The 24143-nt window shown below is 34.3% G+C and overlaps 1 protein-coding gene across 2 annotated transcripts in view; it reads right to left on the reverse strand.

Annotated features, from left to right (window-relative positions):
* LOC123561394 (zinc finger protein 37-like) overlaps positions 1 to 19000 on the reverse strand; it is a 36431-nt gene extending 17431 nt beyond the window's left edge. The window contains exon 1 of one of the 2 annotated variants that reach the window (XM_045353741.2): positions 18889 to 19000. The gene's annotated coding sequence lies outside the window, so the exon portion shown is untranslated. Of the gene's footprint in view, positions 1 to 18758 lie in introns of both variants that reach the window. The other variant, XM_045353740.2, reaches the window with a different exon arrangement.
* Between the last annotated feature and the right edge of the window lie 5143 nt (positions 19001 to 24143).

The following is a 24143-nucleotide window of genomic DNA, read 5'->3' on the forward strand; positions in this document are numbered from 1 at the left end:
AGAAAATCATTTAAAGTTTGCTATTAAGCATGAATCTGTCATGGCATGATGCTTTGCTGACATCATCAAATTTCACACACATCATGAGGTTAAACAGGACATAAGGTTACGAACCCCTAGCCACTTCCAAAAAACAAAAGGTAGTGTCTAGCCGTCCAGTAACTGGACGCCTTACCTGTGTTCTAGCCGTCTCAGTAATTGGTTTTTTAATGAATAAGTAATGACTTAATATAACTTTACTGGTTCGGAACCAGTTTCCGGACAGGACCTGTTTCCAGACACATGTAATATTCGCTTTATTTCGTTCTTATTCATGTAATTGTTTCGACTAGATCATTTAGATGTTTGTTCTTCATGTCTACAACAAACCACTATATTACAAGACTGTATAATGTTAGGTTTTATAATGATAACTCACTTGTGTTTACAAAACAACTTTCTGTCTTAACGGGGCATGAAGATAGCATTGCGCATGCGCAGTAGTTCACACTTGCCGAGGTATCAAGTGGTGAAGAAATAATTAAATTACATATTGATTGTCTTCTGATAACACGTGCTACTTTTAATTTCACGGTAATACTTACATAAAATGCAGGGCTGAAGATTTTTGCACTAATTTTATTCTATATCTTATGGAATTATCAAGAATTCGTGTTAGACGAAATTCAAGTTTTTTTATAGTCAACCTCGGTTTGCTTTCGTAGCTGCTATTGAAAGTGGGGTTATGTTTCATGTGCTTTTTGGAAGAGATGAATGATAAAGAAATGTGTAAAAATAGTTTAATTACTTATTTCGATATCAAATTAACAGCAAAACACCGTCAAAATATTTGTCCGGCTACTGGTTTACCTCAAGGGGAAAATAACTTCTTTTAGTGACCCCATTAGAGGCCCCATGGAACCCATATTTTACGTCACAACGCGATGCTGATTACAACATCAGCTGCAGAAGGAGCTGAAGTTTGTGCAGTGTGGGCTTTATTTATGTCAAATACTTTTTTTAGGGAATAATGGCGCCGAAATATGAAAATGTGTCCGGAAAATGGTTCTCAACCAGTACCTGTTATTCACTTTTAAAAGATATCAATACTTATCTGCAAACAAAATTTTGTGTTAATACACACCAATATATAGGAGACACAGAGTGGACAGAAAATGAAAGGTCCCAACCTTTGACCTAGAGTTGTGACCTTGACCTTGAGCTGACATGGCTGACTCATAAGTTCTACATATCATCTTGATGAGGTGATCATTTGACCAAAGTTTCATGAAAATTCTTCAAGAGGTTTAGGAGATACAGAGCGGACACAAAATGTTATGGATGGACAGACGGACCTATGCAGACCATTCTTATAACCTACCACGAGTAAAATATGTGAAAATCAAGACAGTGCAAAATGGTCATCACCACCTCCCATTATGCTCTATATAAGATGAAAGACAATAACACAAAACCTAGGTCTTTGCAGTCACAATTTCAATAAATGCAGCTCTGCTGTATTTTGCGATAAATCATTGTGAGAATTATCATTGCATAAGACAAATTTAGTAGACTTATCGCGGACATTTGCAACAAGTATACAACTGAAACTGCATAGATATTTGTTCTTTGTGATTGTGTTTTGTCTTATAAACCATTTGGATGGAATAATCACCATTTTACATAAATTTGGTACTGACATGTTATTAACTGAACAACTGTTATTGGTTTTATAGCTATACTTAGCTAGATTTAGCTATTTAGCTAATTTTTTACATTTCTGGGACCTGCTCACCTAAACCCCTTGAAGAATTTTCATGAAACTAATGGGTCAAATGATCACCTCATCAAGACGATGAATTACATCTTCGCAGGATCAACAGCTACATTATTCGCCGATGACTGTGTGCTCTACCATAGGATTAGCTCAGTGGAAAATGTACAAGCACTGCAAAGGGATCTGGATGTGCTGCAGCAATGGGAAAAGGATTGGCTAATGGAATTTCACCCTCAGAAGTGCCAAATAATGCATGTCACCAACAAACTGAAACCAATCAGAAACCCATATACCATCCATGGCCACATTTAGAAGAAGTAAACTCTGCAAAGTATATTGGCATCAACATTCTTTTAAGACTCTTAACTGGAACCATCATATTAACATTATTACAAAGAAAGCAAACAATAACAGATTATTTATTCAGAGAAATTTGCATCAGTGTCCCAAGGAAAACAAAAGAACTCTGTTATACTACCCTGGTTAGACCACTTATGGAATACGCTGCATTCATCTGGGATCCCCATACACAGGAAAATAATTACGGAACTGGAGATTGTTCAGCGAAGGTCAGCATGGATGGTCTTCTCTGACCACAGACGAACCAGCAGCGTCACACCTATGCTACATCTTCTTCACTGGCCTTCACTCACAGAGCATAGAGCACAGGTAAAGGTCATTATGATGTACAGGGTTCTACATGGATTAGTGGATGTGCCAACTACACACCTCATCCCACTGACCAGTCAGAGGCCATGAGATTTCTGGTGCCTTTTGCCTGGACCCTCAACTACCAGAAGTCATTTTTCCCGAACAACATCAGGTTATGGAACAGCCTTCCCCAAACAGTGATAATCTGTCCCTCTTAACACTTTCACACTTTTATCTTCCTTCTCACTATCTTCATTTTTGAAGCCTTCCTTTCACTGCTTTTAAACAACTTTTTATCTGGTTGTGACACGCTGCTCGGCTATTATATTCGTAAGGGGAGTCCAGTCGTATACATAGATAGATAAGACAGCTTCAGGAGGGAAGTGCAGTCTGTAGACTAGAGCTTAACGTCCATTCTACAGATAGAGGAGCAACTTGGACAGTAAAAATGTGCCCACATCTCATGTTCCCAAATATATTCAGATTTGTTTTTATTTAGTTGTTTCATGCCTTTGGAGTACAAAAATTAAATATTTTTGTTAACTATAGACACTCTTTCGTTATTTCATTGATTTTGCAAAGACAGCTGTAAATCAGCGACAGATACGTTACACTGCGAATTTTCATTTAAAATTTTTTTAATATAATACATAACAATATTTGTCTCCGTTATTTACCTGTTCAGACTAAATACTTGTTACAGTTTATTAAGAAATGAAGTTATTTATATATTATGATTGATAAAATTAATCAAATTGTATGGAAAAAAATAACGTAATTTACACAAATATCAGTTGTCATAAAATGCACTTCATATTGGATTATGAAATAAGATCCTATATCATCATATAGATCAATGTACTTGAATTGATGAGGGAAACATACTATATGAACAATATACCTGTTGGTTCTTAGATATATCCGAAAATACAGTCTTTTTTGGTGAAAATTGTCTACCCATTCCATGTAAACGTATCTGTCGCATTTTTAAATTGATTAACTGGCATTACATTTGCTTTATATTTCATACATGTTGATATGATTCTGTTTGAAAATAAAGAAATATAACACACAATGTTTATGTTTTGTATAGAAAAACTTTAATTTGAACATCTATAATTAACATATATATCTGTTGTTTGTATTGGTGGGCTGATGGTCTAGTGGTAACACGCTTGACTGTCAATCCAGAGGTCAGGGGTTCAAATCCCGGTCCAGGCACTGGAAATTTCCGAGATGCTCTTGAGTGTCTCCTACCTAACTAGAGGCCTGTACTGGTTCTTCCCAGGAAAGATGGCTTCACGTGTATCGGTGCTATACACCGGGCATGTTAAAGAACTAGGCTGTCTATTCACAAAGAACTAGGCTAAGTTAGCTGAACAGGTCTGTATCTACAAAGGATTTCTCTCTATCTGTTCTGGTGGCTTTATCTCACTCTGTCCCTCTGGTCAGATTGCTCTGTGTCTGTACTAGTAGAGGATGACTTTCTTGCCCTGTGTGCCTGCGTTTGCTATATGTGAAGCGCCTTTAAACATGTTTATCATGAAAAGGGTGCTATATAAATCTGGTATAATAATAATAATCTAACATAAAAATAGAAATTGTAACGTATCTGTTTTATTCAATATTTATGAAGTCTTATTAACCTCAGATATCAGTAATAAAACTGTCATCAACTTTTTTCTAAAACTTTTAAGTTAAGGTGAAGGTTATTCACAATTCAAACATTTTTACACTTTTATAGCACAGTCGTATTTATAACATATCTGTTGTTTGTAACGTTATCTGTTTTTAATATGTTTTCTCAAGTGAAAAATATGAAATCTGGACTAAAAGTTAAATACTTTAACTCAGATAAAAAGTTAAAAACGTGTTCTGCAACACTGTCCAGTAACATTTCTAGATAAATGCAATATAAATGTATGCTGAATGAAACACTTCGAAGCGTATCTGTTAACAAGAGGACCATGATGGTCCTGAATCGCTCACCTCTTCCCACATGACCCAGTTTTGAGTATGACATTGTTTTTTCTATTATTTGACATAGTGACCTAGTTTTTGAGCTCATGTGACCCAGTTCTGAACTTGACCTAGATATTATCAAGATAAAAATTCTGACCAATTTCATGAAGATACATTGAAAAATATGGCCTCTAGAGAGGTCACAAGGTTTTTCTATTATTTGACCTAGTTTTCGAAGGTACGTGACCCTGTTTTGAACTTTACCTAGATATCATCAAGGTGAACATTCTCACTAATTTTCATGAAGATCTCATGAAAAATATGGCCTCTAGAGAGGTCACAAGGTTTTTCTATTTTTATACCTACTGGCCTAGTTTTTGATTGCATGTGACCAAGTTTCGAAACTGACCTAGATATCATCAAGGTGAACATTCAGATCAATTTTCATGAAGGTCCATTGAAAAATATGGCCTCTAGAGAGGTCAAAAGATTTTAATAATTTTAGACCTACTGACCTAGTTTTTGACCGCAGTTGACCCAGTTTCAAACTTGAACTAGATATCATCATGATATGATGAACATTCAGACCAACTTTCATACAGATCCCATGAAAAGTATGGCCTCTAGAGAGGTCACAAAGTTTTTTAATTATTTGACCTACTGACCTAGTTTTTTAAGGCACGTGACCCAGTTTCAAACTTGACCTAGATATCATCAAGGTGAACATTCTTACCAATTTTTATGGAGATCCATTCACAAGTATGGCCTCTAGAGAGGTCACAATGTTTTTCTATTATTTGACCTACTGACCTAGATTTTGACCGCACATGACCCTGTTTCAAACTTGATCTAGATATCATCAAGATGAACATTCAGACCAATTTTCATACAGATCCCATGAAAAATATGGCCTTTAGAGAGGTCACAATGTTTTTCTATTATTTGACCTACTGACCTAGTTTTTGATGGCACATGACCCAGTTTCGAACTTGACCTAGATATCTAGGGCTGTAACGAGTATCCGAGTACTCGGATATCCACGAATTCGACCAAAAGTTCGAGTACGGATATTCGTCATTGTCAAGATCGTTGGATCGCAGTATTTTTCTTTAATACATGCAGTATGTAAAATTCTATCAATAAAACTAAATAAAAGCCAGATTGAACGTCTTTAATGAATTTTCTTGCACATCTAAGATGATAACAAATGTCTTAGGTAGAGTTAGCATCGGTCTTATATTCGAACCAAAATCAATATGAAATCTGTCATAACAGTGAATAAACATTTATCATTTAAGAAATTAAATTCAATAAAAAGTTAAATTACAAAATTTCTTTCCAACAAGTAAAGTTTTCTTATCAAAAAATGCGAAACTGTTACTAAATATTGTGATATTATGACTGACGTCATATCGTTCATCTGCAAGAACAATAATGGCCGAACATTAATGAAGTCCACCAGCTAAATCTGACTTTAATTAATGAGCAAAACATTAAACATAAGTCATAACTGTAAAATTGAGCACTATGAGAACTGCAAAGTTTAATTCCATAAAGAAACGGTACTTATATAACAGTCTTGCATTTTTGAATAATTATAAGTTGTTGCTGGTGATCCATGGTTCGAACTGTGAATCGTCGGCCCCGACTCGCGAATCGGATCGGATCACCACTTGTCAGACGATCCACAGCCTTATAGATATCATCAAGATGAACATTCAGACCAACTTTCATACAGATCCCATGAAAAATATGGCCTCTAGAGAGGTCACAAGGTTTTTCTATTATTTGACCTACTGACCTAGTTTTTGACGGCACGTGACCCACTTTCAAACTTGACCTAGATATCATCAAGGTGAACATTCTGACCAATTTTCATGAAGATCTCATGAAATATATGGCCTCTAGAGAGGTCACAATTTTTTTCTATTTTTAGACCTACTGACCTAGTTTTTGACCGCATGTGACCCAGTTTCGAAACTAACCTAGATATCATCAAGATGAACATTCAGACCAACTTTCATACAGATCCCATGAAAAATATGGCCTTTAGAGAGGTCACAAGGTTTTTCTATTATTTGACCTACTGACCTAGTTTTTGATAGCACGTGACCCAGTTTCGAATCTGACCTAGATATCATCAAGGTGAACGTTCTGACCAATTTTCATGAAGATCTTGTGAAATATATGGCCTCTAGAGAGGTCACAACGTTTTTCTATTTTTAGACCTACTGACCTAGTTTTTGAAGGCACGTGACCCAGTTTCGATCTTGACCTAGATATCATCAAGGTGAACATTCTGATGAATTTCCATGAAGATCTTGTGAAATATATGGCCTCTAGAGAGGTCACAAGGTTTTTCTATTTTTAGACCTACTGACCTAGTTTTTGATGGCACGTGACCCAGTTTCGAACCTGACCTAGATACTATCAAGGTGAACATTCTGACCAAATTTCATGAAGATCTTGTGAAATATATGGCCTCTAGAGAGGTCACAAGGTTTTTCTATTTTTAGACCTACTGACCTTGTTTTTGAAGGCACGTGACCCAGTTTCGAACTTGACCTAGATATCATCAAGATAAACATTCTGACCAACTTTCATAAAGATCCCATGAAAAATGTGACCTCTAGAGTGGTCACAAGCAAAAGTTTACAGACGCACGCACGGACGGACAGACGACAGACACCGCACGATCACAAAAGCTCACTTTGTCACTTTGTGACAGGTGAGCTCAAAATAAATTGAAACACGGTGGCAGTTGAACATCATCTTATTTTATTTTCTAAAATATGTTTATTTCGTTAATAAATAAATATTTTTTTGATAATCATATCATTAAACATTCAAACTGTTAATAGTCGTTCCGGAACATGCATTACGCACCAGAGTATTTAAAGTGAATAGATGCTTTAACATATCTGTTGTCGAAATTGCAGACACAAATGGTATGCAGTCAATATACAAATTTTTGATTGACACATATTGAACAGTCAGGGGTGTAACTGTTTCAGGTTATCGCAGTTTATAACCAATTTGAGTTATTGCTAAATACTTTCATAACTTGTTTCAGTTATCATAAAATATTACAAAGCCCTCCTGTGCCAATTCCTCATTTTGAATGAGACTAATGTAATTATTTCCTGAATCCTTGAACCTTTATCTTTCCAGCTATGCATTAAATTTTTTACGCAAGGCTGACAAAAGTTTTGCGCATAAGTTTTAAAGCTATAAAACTCTTAACATCCCATTATGCTTAACAGATTATGATCAGACTAAAAGAGAATTTGATTAACCACAGTTTGCCACTAATTTCACTTTAAAGGTCACTTTGTGAGAACTGCAAAAAGACTTTTTTTGTTTACTGTTGAAAAGGGCGATGTTTTGTTCCAGATGTATATCATTTACTAATCATTTGAGCATAACTCAAACTGTAAAAAGGTGTACAGTTTTTTTTACAGTTTGTTTTACATTGTGACAGGTCAAATGTAACAGTGACTGCAAATGTCAGAATTTGACAGAAATAAAAAAGCAGCCACTCAGCTACAGCTTGTTTAGGAAGGGACCTAATATCTGTTGTAAATTTTGATAGTTCAGTTTTTCTGCTGATTGAATACTCAACATTTTCTGGTCAAAAATGGATGTCTTATCCTCCACATTTGAAAAAATTATTTGGTTATCTGCAAATTTTACAAACACAGTAATTTCTGAATAGAAGGGAAATAACTGGATCTGAATGTAATAATGCCTAAAGCTTTATTACATTGGGTAGGGATAGAGTGTGAAATGGACTCCATTTCGCGTAATGGACTTTACGTCTACGAAATGGACTTTTATTTTCCTTATTGTTGCTTTAATTTAAAAGTTATCTGTATTTTCATCAATAGATATAATAGATGAGGTAAAAGTAAATGTTGGTCACTTTTGATAAAATATTTTTCTAATTTATACCAAAAATATTACAATTTATAATTTATTAAGACCGCGTCCTCCGAAATGGACATTTTCGCGCCAAACTTCTACGAAATGGACTTTATTTTTCTTAATTTTGGCTTTAATTACGATGATATTTGTATTTTCATCAATAGATATGATAGATTAGAGGTAATACTAAATGTTGGTCACTTTTGATAATTATTTTTTTAATCTATAACCAAAATATTATAATTTATTAAGACCGCGTCCTCCGAAATGGACATTTTCGCGCCAGACTTCTACGCAATGGACTTTTATTTTCTTAATTGTGGCTTTAATTTCGATGATATTTGTATTTTCATAAATAGATATGATAGATTTGAGGTAATACTAAATGTTGGTCACTTTTGATAATATATTTTTATAAGTTATAACCAAAATATTACAATTTATTGAGACCGCGTCCTCCGAAATGGACATTTTGTGCCAAACTTCTACGAAATGGACTTTTATTTTAATTTAATAACTTTTAAATTTTACTAAACAGTTTACGCGCAATTAGCTTTTGATCAGAACTGAACAGAGCAGATCTTTAATTGTACACATAGATTACAAAACTTACATTTTCCAATAACATGTGAACAAGTATGCACAAACAGTTTACGCGCAATTTTCAAAAAATATAATATTTTTGTTTCAAGATATATTCTACTTCAATCTCGAAATATTACCATCAATCTTGATACACGTACACAATAAACGCGAGTTGTACCATCATTAATTAATATTATCCTTTTGAATTTTCAACATCGCTTGAGAAACAATAAAGCTTGAATTCCATAACGGGAATAATACCATATCGACAAAAATGTAGGCAAAATTCTATAAAAACGGTCGATTTTTCATAAAATTACCTGTACAATTTCATACAGCGCGATCTTAAATTTTACTTTCATTTTAAAAGAAAATAGATATAACATATTATGGGCATAACATTCCGACTTTGGAACTGAAAATACAAAAGACAGAATAGAAAAATCTTAAATAATGAATAAACGGCGGCAATTTAAAAAACATGGAGTAGAACGTTTTTTGGCGAATACACATATATAGATATGTTTAGCGAAGTTTATAAGTGGCGCTCACTTGCCATTGGATAAAAAATACGAGGGAGGCGCTTATTAAACAGTGGTCATTTTAATTTATTAGTGGGCGGGATTGAATAAAGCCGTCATATCTTATAATATAATAATTATAAAAATAATGTGCTTCACTAGAATACCATTTAAAATTGTTGAATATGTTATTATATATATATTTGTATTCCCAGAATTAAACAATAGCACTTAATAGAACAGAACAAATCTTTTATTTCACCCAGGCATTTTTCAATACAACAAGTGAAATGTATTATTAATTATAATAAAAACTCATTTTAAACAGAACAGTTTTGAAAATATTTATATATATATCCAGTTTAAACAAGAGCACCGCCTTGCGGGTGCTGACGCTCATCTGATTTTTTTTGTGTAATAGAAATATTGTCCTACCCATGATTTTCTAAGTCTAAAAAGGGCCATCATTCTTGCAAAAAGCAGGATAGAGTTATGTTTCTTGATGTACAGTGTCCACTTATGATGGTGAAAAACTGTTGCAAGTTTTAAAGCAATAGCTTTGATAGTTTATGAGAAAAGTTGACTTAAACATAATACTCAACCAAGAAAATGATTTTCTAAGTCCAAAAGGGGCAATGATTATTGCAAAAAGCAGGATGGAGTTATGTTGCTTGCTGTACAGGGTCAGCTTATGATGGTGAACAAGTGTTGCAAGTTTCAAAGCAATAGCTTTGATAGTTTAAGAGAAAAAGTTGACCTAAACATAAAACTTAACCAAGAAATCTGATATTTTCTAAGTCAAAAAGGGGCCATAAATCTTGCAAAAAGCAGGATAGATTTATGTTTCTTGCTATACAGGGTCAACTTATGATGGTGAACAAGTGTTGCAAGTTTTAAAGCAATAGCTTTGATAGTTTAGGATAAAAGCTGACCTAAACATAAAACTTAACCAAAATCTGATATTTTCTAAGTACAAAAGGGGCCATAAATCTTGCAAAAAGCAAGATGGAGTTATGTTTCTTGCTATAGAGGGTCAGCTTATGATGGTGAACAAGTATTCCAAGTTTCAAAGCAATAGCTTTGATAGTTTAAGAGAAAAGCTGACCTAAACATAAAACTTAACCAGACAACGCCGACGCAGACGCCGACAACTGCTCAAGTGATGACAATAACTCATCATTTTTTTTTCAAAAAATCAGATGAGCTAAAAAGGAAATGGGTTTTTATCATAAATGTGTTAATTGATTGGTACTGCATGTGAATATCGAGTATTTATGCATAGAAATGTTTACAACTCAGAGGAATGTCATTCATTAATTTGGACAGTATTATAAATAACAAACATAACCAATACTAGTATGCACTAATGTTGTAATTTGAACGTTTAATTTCTTATATATATGTTTTTATTTAATTGGCAATTCTCAATTTTATAACTGTTATTATTAAATTACCTGTGACTGTATTTGATCTCGGAGCGAAAAGACATACACGCCGCTCTAATCTACGATAATTAGTAAGGTGACAATGGTAATGATACACATGTGGTCATACACACGTGTCATGCAAGAGGCACTAATAATATACACGTGCATGCACTGATTATTTAGGTGTGCTAATCCAATTATCGGACAATTACCGCTAAAAATCAAATAACTGCGGCAAGTTCAATTGATTGCATTTTTCAAAATTACAATTAAATAAATTCTTTCTGACTTGGATAAACAATTTCGATAAATTTTGGAAGTATCTATTTGTAACTTTTAATGGACATTTCGATGTCATAAAAAATAAAGTCATTATTTAAACTATCTAAGCTGTCTAATATTTCTTATCTAAATATGTTCCGTATAAAATACGGATATTTGAAATTAAAACCACAAGAACACTATAATTCGTACAAAATTTTGTAAAATAAATGTCCATTTCATATGGCGTGGCCTTAATTCATTGAAATATGTGGACTTTACCATATGAGATGATAATCTGTTTTTAATTACGGTAAAACCGATATATACTCGAACTCCATATTATCGGCGCATTCCTATTATCGGCGTAATCACATTTCCGGGTATTTCCCAAAAATTACGCCCCCTATTGGTGAGTACCGTATGCAAATCAGTGACCGGAAGTTTACGCTTGAACGACTCGCTACATTTTTGCGAAAATGTCACGTTTACTGGTAAGTTTATAATATTTATTTGCAATAACTACTTACATTTAAAGATTTTCAAGTTACATCAACAATAGTATCCCATTTCCACAGTTAGTTTTTATAATAATCAGCCCTGAATCAACTGAGGAAAATTTGGCCGTCTGCTATGACGTCACACCCGCTCGATTTTTTTTTCAACTATGGAACGCCGTTCCCGTCCTCGTTCACAAGACTTCAAAAGACATTGAAAATTATAAAATGCTGATAAACTCATTTTATTTCAAAGCATTACAAGAAAATCAAATTAGTTACTACTTTTATTTTTATTTTCAGAGTCACACAACTAATAAGAGACAGTTGCCATTCAGTCAGTCTGGACCTGTTAAACTTCGAAGACAATATGACCCTGCAAATTTACACCGTGCAGTCGAAGCAATGCATTCAGGCATGTCTGCATATCGTGCATCAAAGGTTTACAATGTTCCTCAATCAACATTGAAAGATAGACGACTTGGGAATGTTAAAGCGGATAATCCTGGACCATCCAGAATTTTTACACACACAGAGGAGGAACAGCTAGTTGATCACATTAAGTATATGGCCAGTATAGGATATGGCTATACGAAAGCTAATATTCAGTACCTTGCAGCAGACTTAGCTGTTTCCTTAAATAAGAAACTTACCAGTGAAAAACCTTTGAGTGATTCGTGGTTTTATGGATTCATGGAAAGGTGGGCAGATCTGAAACTGGCAAAACCACAGAAGTTATCCATTCTCAGAGCCAAAAGTGCATCAAGGGAAGTGTTAGACAATTACTTTAAGGAACTGTTGGGTATCTTGGAAGAGAACAATCTACTTGACAAACCAGAGAAAATTTATAATATTGATGAAACTGGTATCAATACTGAACATGCACCTCCAAAAGTTGTCTGTGGTAGCAACTGTCAGCCACAAGCAGTGACATCTACTAGATCTGCAACTGTTACTATTATCGGAGGGGGCAATGCTGTAGGGAATCATATCCCTCCCTATTTTGTTTTTCCTGGGAAGCGGTGGAATGATCAGTTTTTGGATGGAGCTCCACCTGGATCAGCTGGAAAGATGTCAGAGAGTGGGTGGTCCAACTCTGATATTTTTCATACTTACCTCACCCAGCATTTTGTGAAGCATGTGAATCTCTCTGAAGAATATAAAACTCTTGTTCTATTTGATGGACATAAATCACATATATCATTGACACTTGTTGACTGGGCAAAAAGACAAAATGTAATATTATTTGTACTGCCACCTCACACCAGCCATGTTACGCAACCTCTAGATATTGGAGTGTTTGGTCCGCTGAAATCAATGTATAACAGAGAATGTCAGGTCTACTTACAGAAAAACCCTGGTCAAAATATAACCAAATATGAGGTTGCCAAACTTGTCTGTAAACCATACATGAGAGCACTATCACAAGAAAACTTGATCTCATCTTTCAAGAAAGCAGGCATTTACCCATTCTCAAACAGTACTATAGATACTAGTCAAGTAGCTCCTGCAATTATATACCCAAAAGGTGACCTTGATACATCGACTGAAACTGAAACTAACCCAGTAGTCAGCACCAACCCAGAAGTCAGCACAAACCCAGAAGTTAGCACAAATCCAGAAGTCAGCACCAACCCAGAAGTCAGCACGAACCCAGTAGTCAGCACGAACCCAGAAGTCAGCACGAACCCAGAAGTCAACACAAACAACATACGTGGAACATCACAACAATCAAATGAAGAAAAGTCGAGTGATTTTTTCAGGGCACGGACAATAACCTCAGTTGTAAAAAAAACAAAAAAGAAGTTTGTTCCTCCTTTTCTGGCCGGTAACCTGTCCAAGAAGGAAAACGTAGATATATTGTCTAAACAGAAAGCCAGTACGGACAAACTTGCTACTGATAAACTTTCATCGGTCTCCAAGGAAACTAAAAGCAAACAAGAGCACCGCCTTGCGGGTGCTGACGCTCATCTGATTTTTTTTGTATAATAGAAATATTGTCCTACCCATGATTTTCTAAGTCTCAAAAGGGCCATCACTCTTGCAAAAAGCAGGATACAGTTATGTTTCTTGATGTACAGTGTCCACTTATGATGGTGAAAAACAGTTTCAAGTTTTAAAGCAATAGCTTTGATAGTTTATGAGAAAAGTTGACTTAAACATAATATTCAACCAAGAAAATGATTTTTCTAAGTCCAAAAGGGGCAATAATTATTGCAAAAGCAGGATGGAGTTATGTTGCTTGCTGTACAGGGTCAGCTTATGATGGTGAACAAGAGTTGCAAGTTTTAAAGCAATAGCTTTGATAGTTTAAGAGAAAAAGTTGACCTAAACATAAAACTTAACCAAGAAATCTGATATTTTCTAAGTCCAAAAGGGGCCATAAATCTTGCAAAAAGCAGGATGGAGTTATGTTTCTTGCTGTACAGGGTCAGCTTATGATGGTGAACAAGTGTTGCAAGTTTTAAAGGAATAGCTTTGATAGTTTAGGATAAAAGCTGACCTAAACATAAAACTTAACCAAGAAAACTGATTTTCTAAGTCCAAAAGGGGCAATAATTCTTGCAAAAAGCAAGATGGAGTTATGTTTCTTGATGTACAGGGTCTGCTTATGATGGTGAACAAGTATTCCAAGTTTCAAAGCAAAAGCTTTGATAGTTTAGGAGAAAAGTTGACCTAAACATAAAACTTAACCAAGAAATCTGATATTTTCTAAGTACAAAAGGGGCCATAAATCTTGCAAAAAGCAAGATGGAGTTATGTTTCTTGCTATACAGGGTCAGCTTATGATGGTGAACAAGTATTCCAAGTTTCAAAGCAATAGCTTTGATAGTTCAGGAGAAAAGCTGACCTAAACATAAAACTTAACCAGGCAACGCCGACGCCGACGCCGACAACCGCTCAAGTGATGACAATAACTCATCATTTTTTTTCAAAAAATCAGATGAGCTAAAAACGGGTCACCCATTAAACCGGAATCCACCTAAAAACCGGAATACACCGGAATACACTTTCTATAACCGGAATACACCTGTATTTTCTTAATTAAAGGTATTTGAAGGTTTTTTGATATAATTCAATCATATATATCATAAATAATCAACATATCAAAGGAAAATACAATACGTTCACGCAAAACGATTTTACAAGAGATTGAAATTCGGCCACCGCGCGGGAAATTACCATAACCGAAATACACCCGTATTTCTTCAACAAATGCTATTTTTGAAGTGGTTTATGACTGAATTCAAAAATATATATCATAAATAATTAATTTTCAAAATGAAATTAAAATACTTTTGCGCATTACGTTTTGTACATGATTGAAAATCGGCGAAGGCACTGGAAATTTGCGTATTCGTAAATGAATTTCCATGCCCTAAAATTTTTAGGGTTTATGATAGAAATCAATAACATCTAAAATAAATAATTAATTTACAAAAATATACATGTACAAAGATGCATTTAAATCCGCAACGACATCGTATAGCTTTATTTAAAACCCCATTTCTATTTACGTTCACGAGGTCACATAAACTAACAGAAATCTGTTGCCAAAAATCGTTTTACTCCATTTAATTAAATTGCTGCCGCTTTTTCATTATTTAAGATTTTTTTATTCTGTTCTTCGTACTTTCTGGTCAAAAGTCTGAATTTTATGGCCATAGTATGTATCATTTATTTACTTTTAGAAAGAAATAAGTAATTAAGATCGCGCTGTTTGAAGTTTTACAAATAATTATGTGAAAATTCGACCGTTTTTATAGAATTTTCCCTACATTACTGTCGATATCTTATTAAAATCGTTATAGAATTCAAACTGTATTACTTCTTAAGCGGTGTTAAAAACTAGAATCGATAATATTAAAAAATGAATACAATACGCGCGGTTTTTTTTGTACGTGTTGATTAACAAAAGTAACGTCGAGCGATGTAAATTAGATATTACGATAGGTCGCACGTGCTCGTCGAATGGAAAATTACCGGCATGATGTTTTGTATCTTTACGATTCCCGGGTAAATTCCAGTCAATCCAAATAATAAGTTTGTTGACGTTTTTCACGATGTAATTTCTGAATTTTGGTGAAGTTACGACGTAAAAACACTTTTCCTAAATTTCCGGAGTGGACTGGAATTAATAAAACTGATTTTAACAAAATAAGGAATTCTGTAAATGAAACACTGAAAAAGTATTTAAAGGAAGACTATGTTGATACAGGAAAACGACTACGATATCCGAGACATTATGATCGAGACTTAGTGCATCCTGGAGAGAAGGAAGGAGGAATGAAAATGTTTTAAATCTACAATACATCGCTGTTTTAGCAAAACATTGAATTAGTATTGATACGTTAAAGTACATGAAAAATAAAAAATTATACTGAATGTACCTGTTTTTCTTCAATTTTTCAGTTTGCAATTATAACGACAAGTATGAAATTAAACAAAAGCTTATCATATTTAACTGCACTTACCCTGTCAGACAATATTTGTCACATGTCGCATATGTGTGCTTACAAATATACTGATTAAATGATATAATCGATAGGTGTGATAATCCAATCAAACTCTTATCAGGACTAATCAGAGGCACGTGTTTGTTACGCTGCATATATTCAAAGGATCTTAATTGTGCTTTGGAAATAAGCGCAGTAAACGTTTTTATATTTATATATTAAACATAATAGAATTCTTTTGAAAACTGATTTTTTTGTAGTTTATTTTCTTCTTAAATTATCAAATTAAACATGAAGAAATAATTCAATTAGTTCCATTAATAAACATACGGCCGGTTCTTTCCGGTCAGCGCGGTTTATGCACTGACATGTGTTTTGTGTATAATTCATTTAAAAATTGAATATCGATATTTTTTCTTAATTAATTTTCTTTTTTATTTGTTAAACGAAATGCGAAATATGAAGAAATAATTAAATAATTTTCAATTATAAACATGTGACATGCCCTTTCCGATCATGTTAAAAATAAAATATTAAAACATTAATATGTCCTTTCCGATCAGCGCGGTTTATGCCACTCGTATTTTGTCTGTAATTCATTTAAAAATCAAAAATTACTATTTTATCATTCATAGTTTATTTTCTTTTTTATTTGTTAAATGAAATATGAAGAAACAATTAAATAAGTTTCAATAATAAACATGTGACAGGCCCTTTCCGATCATGTTAAGCCCTTTCCGATCCGCGCGGTTTATGTCGGGACCCGTATTTTGTTTATGATTCATTAAAAATCAAATATTGATATTTTTTGTCTTAAATTGTTTTCTTATTATTTGAAGAAACAATTAAATAAATTTTAATAATCAACAATGCGGTATCTAGTCATAGCGACGTAAGCGTAAAACATTTCCGTAATATCATAAAGTTATAATCTGGTATACAGAATTAACTTTTAATAAACTTCTCTCAAATATTCATTCCTATTTAATCTGATTGAACATGGTTCTACAACTGACAAAAAATGATAAAAAGTGATTATTTAAGAGAATACTATTTATTTTTTAAAAAAGGACGAGTGTATTTATGTTATGGAAACTTCCCGTGCGCTCGCCAAATCCAAATCTCGTATAAAATCGTTTTGCGTTAAAGTATTTTATTTTCCTATTTTTCTTTTGTAAACTTATTATTTATATTATACACGAATGATTTCTGCAAGAAACCCTACAAAAATACCATTTATTAATAAAATACTGGTGTATTTCGGTTATGGAAATTTTCCGCGCGGTCGCCGAACTTCATTCTCGTACAAAATCATTTTGCGTAAACGTATTTTATTCTCCTTTCGTATGTTAATTATTTATGATATATATGATTGAATTATATCAAAAACCCTTCAAAAATACCTTTAACTTAAAAAATACAGGTGTATTCCGGTTATGGAAAGTGTATTCCGGTGTATTCCGGTTTTTAGGTGGATTCCGGTTTAATGTGTGACCGCAAAAAACCTGTTACTAAACCTGTGGTTTCAAAGAATACTCCAATTAAAACCAGTAAATCAATTGGCAAGAAATCTACTACTAAACCCAGTGTGGTTTCTAATAGTCCACAGCCAGGTCCTTCAGCATACTATATTGACAGCTCTGAAAGCGATTCCATGTCAGAAGATGAATCATCAAACTGCTGTGTTTGCCACAAATTGTCACCACCAGCATTAAAGCAATGTGTTGGTCTAGTGATTGTTAAGTGGGCCCAGTGCGACAGCTGTGGCCATTGGACACATCTTACATTTTGCTCAGGCGTAAGTGTGGTTAGGCGTCACAGTGAATTCCTGTGTCCACACTGCCAGTAACTATGCTAAAACCAACACCTAATGTTTTCGTTCTTCGTTACCGTTCATAAGAGTTGTTTGATAGTTAGGAACTGTTTTAATTATAGACTGTTTTATTAGACTTTAACTAGAAAACTATAACTTTTATGTGACAGTTTTTAAGATGTGGCACACTTGCAGACATTTTACTGGAATAGACAATTTCAATACACTTACTTTTTCTTGCGTATTTGGACATTTGGAGCATTGTATTTGCGGCAGGTCATTTTTATAGGTAAGTAAAAATTTTCGCATTTTTGACTGATATACTGGCCCATACTTTCATTGCGCCGATAATAAGAGTGCTTTCCCTTGAATGAAGTCTGAGTCACCCGGATGAGTTACTGGTTTGTTTTGTTTGACCTACTTTGTAAATTTGTTATTATTTGGCTGTAAAACATGTCTCAAAAGTTGTTACATGTGTAGTAACTTGTAGATTTGACAGATTAATGACGAATGAAAACTTATGGTTGGTTTAGAACAAGTGCGCCGATAATATGGCGTTCCGGGCTGATTGAAATTAAAACAAAATTTTACATATAAAATATAGCATTGATACAAATTGCGTAAATAAAAAATAATCAACATAAAGGTTTATTTCTCATGTTTAACATGTATTTAAGAAATTACCAATATCATTGCAATTAAAGAAACAATTAAAAACATACAAGTCCATTTCGTAGAAGTTTTTGAGGGAGTGAGAAGCAAATTTCCGCTTAAAAGCGGAAAAAAATCATGTCTGAGTTTTACGTCGTATTCCCCCCCCCCCCCCCGACCCACTTCCCCTAAAAATGAAAAAAAATCGTGATGCACTGGAGAAGAAAAAAAATTATCTTCCTGATCGACTTACTTTGTTTGCAAGCTGCGTGTCCATTTTACTTAATAAGAGTAACTACATATGTTGGTTTGTTCATATAAAATATGTTCTCAGCTGTCTGACAGTGTCAATCATGAACAATGCATTAACTTGTTTTTAATACCTAGTTCTAGTACTTCATTTTTACCAAGAAAAAAGTCAGCTGTCCGCCATGTTGTTGATCGTGATGAAAACAGTGAAATAAAATACTTTTTGATTGGATAGATCAACATTTTTTATCCAATCACGATCGATTTGAGATCCCGTGGCTCCGATGCAGGCTGAACACAACTAAATCCAGCTGTTCTATTTTAGGCTGAACACTACTAAATAGAGCTGCTCCTTATTTCGTATAAATACTCTTTGTAGAATAAACCCAAATTCTAAATCAATCGTATTGATTGGTGGTGATTTTAACTTGGGCAACATTGAATGCAAGTCATCCAACACGATTCCTAGTAATCCAAATGTCAAACAACATCAAAATAGAAAAGTGGAAACTTAAATTCACAGGTTGCTCAACACTACAAAAACGAAAATGTTGCAGGCTCGGTTTGATTGAGCCTGTTCATGGACGGTAGTGGAAATGCATGCTACCGTCCACGCCCTCTAACCCCAGGTTGAGCAGAACATTTACACATGCTAAAAGTACATAAAGCAATTTAGAGACATCTGCAGATGTATTCAAATGGCGGTACACCCCAGTAAACACCTGACGTCGTACCGACATTGGTTAGACGTTGGATTTTGGTCGCGACGTCGGCGACCTGAATCCAATGTCTAACTAACGTCATATCCACGACGTCTAATAGACGTCAGACTTAGACGTCTAGAAGACGTTGGAATTAGGTTGGATAGAAAGTCTGATAAATGTTTTTAGTTATAAAACTAACTGGTATAATTGTGCTAGTATAGTTTAAAGATATTTACTTCTTTTCATAATGGCATGGTCTTTCAGTCAGTCCGGAGCCATATCTAGGAAGTGTTTTGGAATATTAAGATAAAACTTCATAAACAGGTACACCATTATGGGAAAAAATGGCCTGTCAAGTTTCAATCAGATTGCTTAAGTAACACCAGAGTTTTACTTAGAAGTTTCTAGTATTAACTATATTAGGTACTATGAATATGTCTATTTCTGCTTCCTAAATTGTGACATATTTGACCTAGAACTATGAAACTTGTATTGAATTTATATCACCATTATATGGTAGTGCACACTTAATTTCGTCAGGATCTCTTTTGTAACTTCATAGTTATTTCCGTTTAATTGTTAAAAAGTCCACATATTTGTACATATAACAAACAAACCAATTGACAGAATTTCATTCAACTTCTTTCATCATTTTCCATGAACATCTATTGTCAACATATGAAGTGATTGTAACATCATTAACTTTTTGCTGGAGATAATACTTTGCCATTCCTCAACATAAACCAATTCGGCGGGGATACCAATTCATTAAATTTGCTTGTTTCAGTAATAACACTACTGCGGTGACAGCACCCATCATTGATTGCACAGGTGATGCTTGTACAGAAACCTCAGAGAATGGTAATGGTAACAGATTAACTCATTTTCAACTCTCCTATTCGAAGAATAAGTAGAGCTATCTTACTCACCACGGCGACGGCATCCCACCTTGGTTAAGTTTTTCGTGCAAGTCCGCATTTTGACAATGTCTTTTGATATAAAGCTTTGAAATTTTCAAGACTTGTGTACCATCACCATGTCCACTTTTAAGCAAGAGTTCATAACTCTGTCAACTATTTTGGCTGAATTATAGCCCCTTTTGGACTTGGATATTGATAAAAAAAATTTGTACAAGTCCATGTTTTTTCAGCCCAAAGGGACATATTATGTTATACCCCCGGTGTCCGTCCATCAGTCCGTTAGCAATTTCGTGACCGCTATGTAACTCTTGAACCCCTTGAAGGATTTCGAACAAACTGGGCACAAATTTTCACCACATCAAGACGACGTGCAGAGCACCTGTTTTGGATGGCTGGCATCAAGGTCACACTTAGGAGTCAAAGGTTTCAGCTGCCATGTTTCTTCCAAAACCAATATTTTTAAGGTGATATTGCTGAAGATACCCGATTTTTGAGAAACACGTCTCTTTACCCTATACTTCAATCAATTATTTAACCTTTAGCATGCTAGATAAATTGTCGTCTGCTGGAAATGTCGTCTGCTAAAATTGTAAGTTCATTCAATTTGCTCCAAAAATGGAAGAAATATTGTCAGAGTAGCAAACAGCTTGGAACCTGATCAGACGCCGATTTAATCGGCGTCTGATCTGGTTCCAAGCTGTTTGCAAAGGCTGTTAAATTCGCCTGCAGCAGGCTAAGGGTTAAATAGTTGAGTGTCTGTCAACAGACAGGTCTTAATTAATTAATGTAAATTTTGGCAATTTTTATGCTACAAAATGGCAGGAAGTATTTAGTTGCAACATTCTCTGTTTGTCTGTCAGTTGCACTTTGTCCGGAGGATAACTGAAAAAATTATTGAAGATACCAAGTTCTAACTATACAATGATAGAGCTCATTGAAAGGAAGTATTGTAACATGCAACCAAAACACAATGTGGTCCAATTTTGAGCTCACCTGAGCCAAAGCTTATGGTGATCTTTTGTGACTGCTCAGTGTCCGCCGTTCGTCGTTGTTTGTTTGTCCGTTAACATTTTATAAAAAAAAAATCTCCATAAAACCACTGCCAGAATTACACTAAACTTGCAGGAATATAAGATTCTTTCACTGTTAATAGGTGCAGATGGGAATATTCCGCCTCGTGGTAACTGTTTAGGCGTTAACGAGGTTCCAACCGAGTTACCGCCTAAACATTATACCCGAGACCGGATATCCCATCTGCACCTATAACCAGTGATAGAATCTTTTCTTGCATACCGATATCAAAATATAATAATAAAAATAAAATCAGTCAACGGCTTTCTTTTAGAACTATTTCTTATAGCAGCGTATTTAAACAAAGCGTGGGAAATCAACGTCCGTAACAGGAAAGATTCATGACGTTTCAAAAACAAATAACAATGTTTAGTTCCGGTTTTGTTTTATCTTGCCTGAACTGGAAGGCAATCAAGGCATAGGCTTTTGATACTTGGACTGTTGCCTTTCCTAGTGTTTCTCTACCAAATTTTTTCAAATAAATTGTATAACTTAAGTACTTCCAAGTTATGGCCATTGTTTGATTTAGATTAAGGTGCTGTTTAATTGACACCTATTTTTATTTGTTTACAGAAACTGGACGAAAACATTTCCTATATTTTAGTAATACGAAAAAAAATAAAACAGGAAAAAGAAAACAAGATGATAAGGAAGACGATTTATATGCACTGGAGAAGAAACGAATATGCAAAGAAATTGATCTTCTGGAACAAAGAAAGGCTCAAGAACACGAATTGTTTCTACTTCAGAAAAGAATTTTTCTAAAGCAGCTGGATGAATACACAGAATGAAATTTATATGCCTGTACAGAATTATAATGTAAGATTCTTTCACTGGTTTTATGTGCAGATTGGAATATTCTGCTCTTGGGTAAATGTTTATGCAGTTATGAGGCTTGCCAATTAACTTTGTAAACACTTATCTGAGATCTGAATATTCTTTTAGCACCAAAAACCAGTGTTAGAATCTAATTGTTTTTTGCCTTTGCCGTCTGTCCTTCCATCTGTCTGTCTGTTTGCATTAAGCTTGTCCAGCTTTCACAGGTCAAACTGCTGGCCAGATTTCGACGAAACTTCATAGGAATGATCACTACCATGCCTGGTTGTGCATATCTCCGTCATGTTCTGCTTTTCTGCACAAAATGGCCACCAGAGCTAAAAACAAAAAAAACGGCTTTCACATTTAAACTGCTGGCTGGATTTTGACAAAAATTCACAGGAGTGATCAGTACCAAGCCTAGTTGAGCATATTGCCGACACGTCCCACTTTGCTGCATAAAATGGCCGCCAGAGCTTAAGGTATACATAGGGGGAGACGAAAAAAAAACACCTTCTAGTTTAATTTATTTTAGCTTGATTGTGGTGAAAGCTTTAAGCTTATTGGAACCACTCTCGAGTGCAATTCCTAAAAAAACCACTACTGGTGTCTTATGAGAAGTCATGGTCATTACGACCTCTGGATTGAGCGAGTAGGATAGCTCTAGGTCATGTGGGGTCAAAAACTAGGTCACCCAGTCAAGTCAAAGGAAAAGCTTGTTATCACTCTAGAGGCCACAGTTGTGACCCATCTTTATGAAACTTTGTCAGAATGTTTGTCTTGATGATCTCTAGAGTCTATGACCATCATGGCCCTCTTCTTATATTATATTATAGATATTTTTATCATATTGACAAGGTTGTTGAATAGTCAAGCTGTGATGAACTCTGGCAGTCGTTATTCAGAAAAATATTTTATGTTTAGCTCCAGCATTCGTTGTCATATTGTTGTATTATTGTTGTTTTATAATTTTTAGGGTGGTTCAGTTTCTATTGTGCTTCATACCATTAGATTGTGTACTCATATATTTAAAAACAATAACAAACAGAGTAACTATCATATATTTGTGCATTTTATTTTCTATTTTTACTTCTATCCTAACTACATGTATGTATTTGTAACAAAGTTCATTTCTTTTAAATTTCAATCTGCATAGTATGTAATTTGGTCTACTAAAAACTACTGTTTATATCTTTAACAAATCTGTCGGTTGTTTGGTTAGTAGAAACTGATAATTGGAAAAAGAACCTTATTGTCACATAAAAGCCAACAGACAACTAAGACATATAAACATCTCGCCATATTCAATAAGTTAACAAACTAAGACAGTATAATTTTTTTTATTTATAAAACCAAAGTTACGACAAATAATTATAGCAAAATATTGTTTTAACACTAAGTACAATAGCGATTATATGTCATGTGTAATAACTTCCCAAGGGCAGAGCCCCAAGTGAAATTATTTGTACGATGTATCACCGCTCAATTGAATAAGTAGTATTAAAACATGGTGTTGCTATAAGTCATTTTGATTTTAATAAGCATTAATCTAAAACAATAGATAAAATTTAAAAGCATTCCTTCATGGTAACAACAGAAACTTTGAGTCAACACACGTTAATATGACATCATTCTAGGTAAGAATGTTTTAACACAGAAAAGAATATCAGAATAATGTTTAAAATGTTTTGTCAAAGACTTTTATATGAATTATTGCAATTATAACTTCTTATTCACTAACACCATTTCATGAAACTTAAGAAAAATAGTGCTTCTGCAACTTAAATGGGAAGCACTTTGCAAAATAATCTAATAGCTGTTAATATATTAAGTAAAAAAGCTTTTTTTTACTTTCTCGATTGGAAGTTTCACTTACAG

Source organism: Mercenaria mercenaria, chromosome 10 (assembly GCF_021730395.1).
Source record: "Mercenaria mercenaria strain notata chromosome 10, MADL_Memer_1, whole genome shotgun sequence".
NCBI classification, from domain to species: domain Eukaryota; kingdom Metazoa; phylum Mollusca; class Bivalvia; order Venerida; family Veneridae; genus Mercenaria; species Mercenaria mercenaria.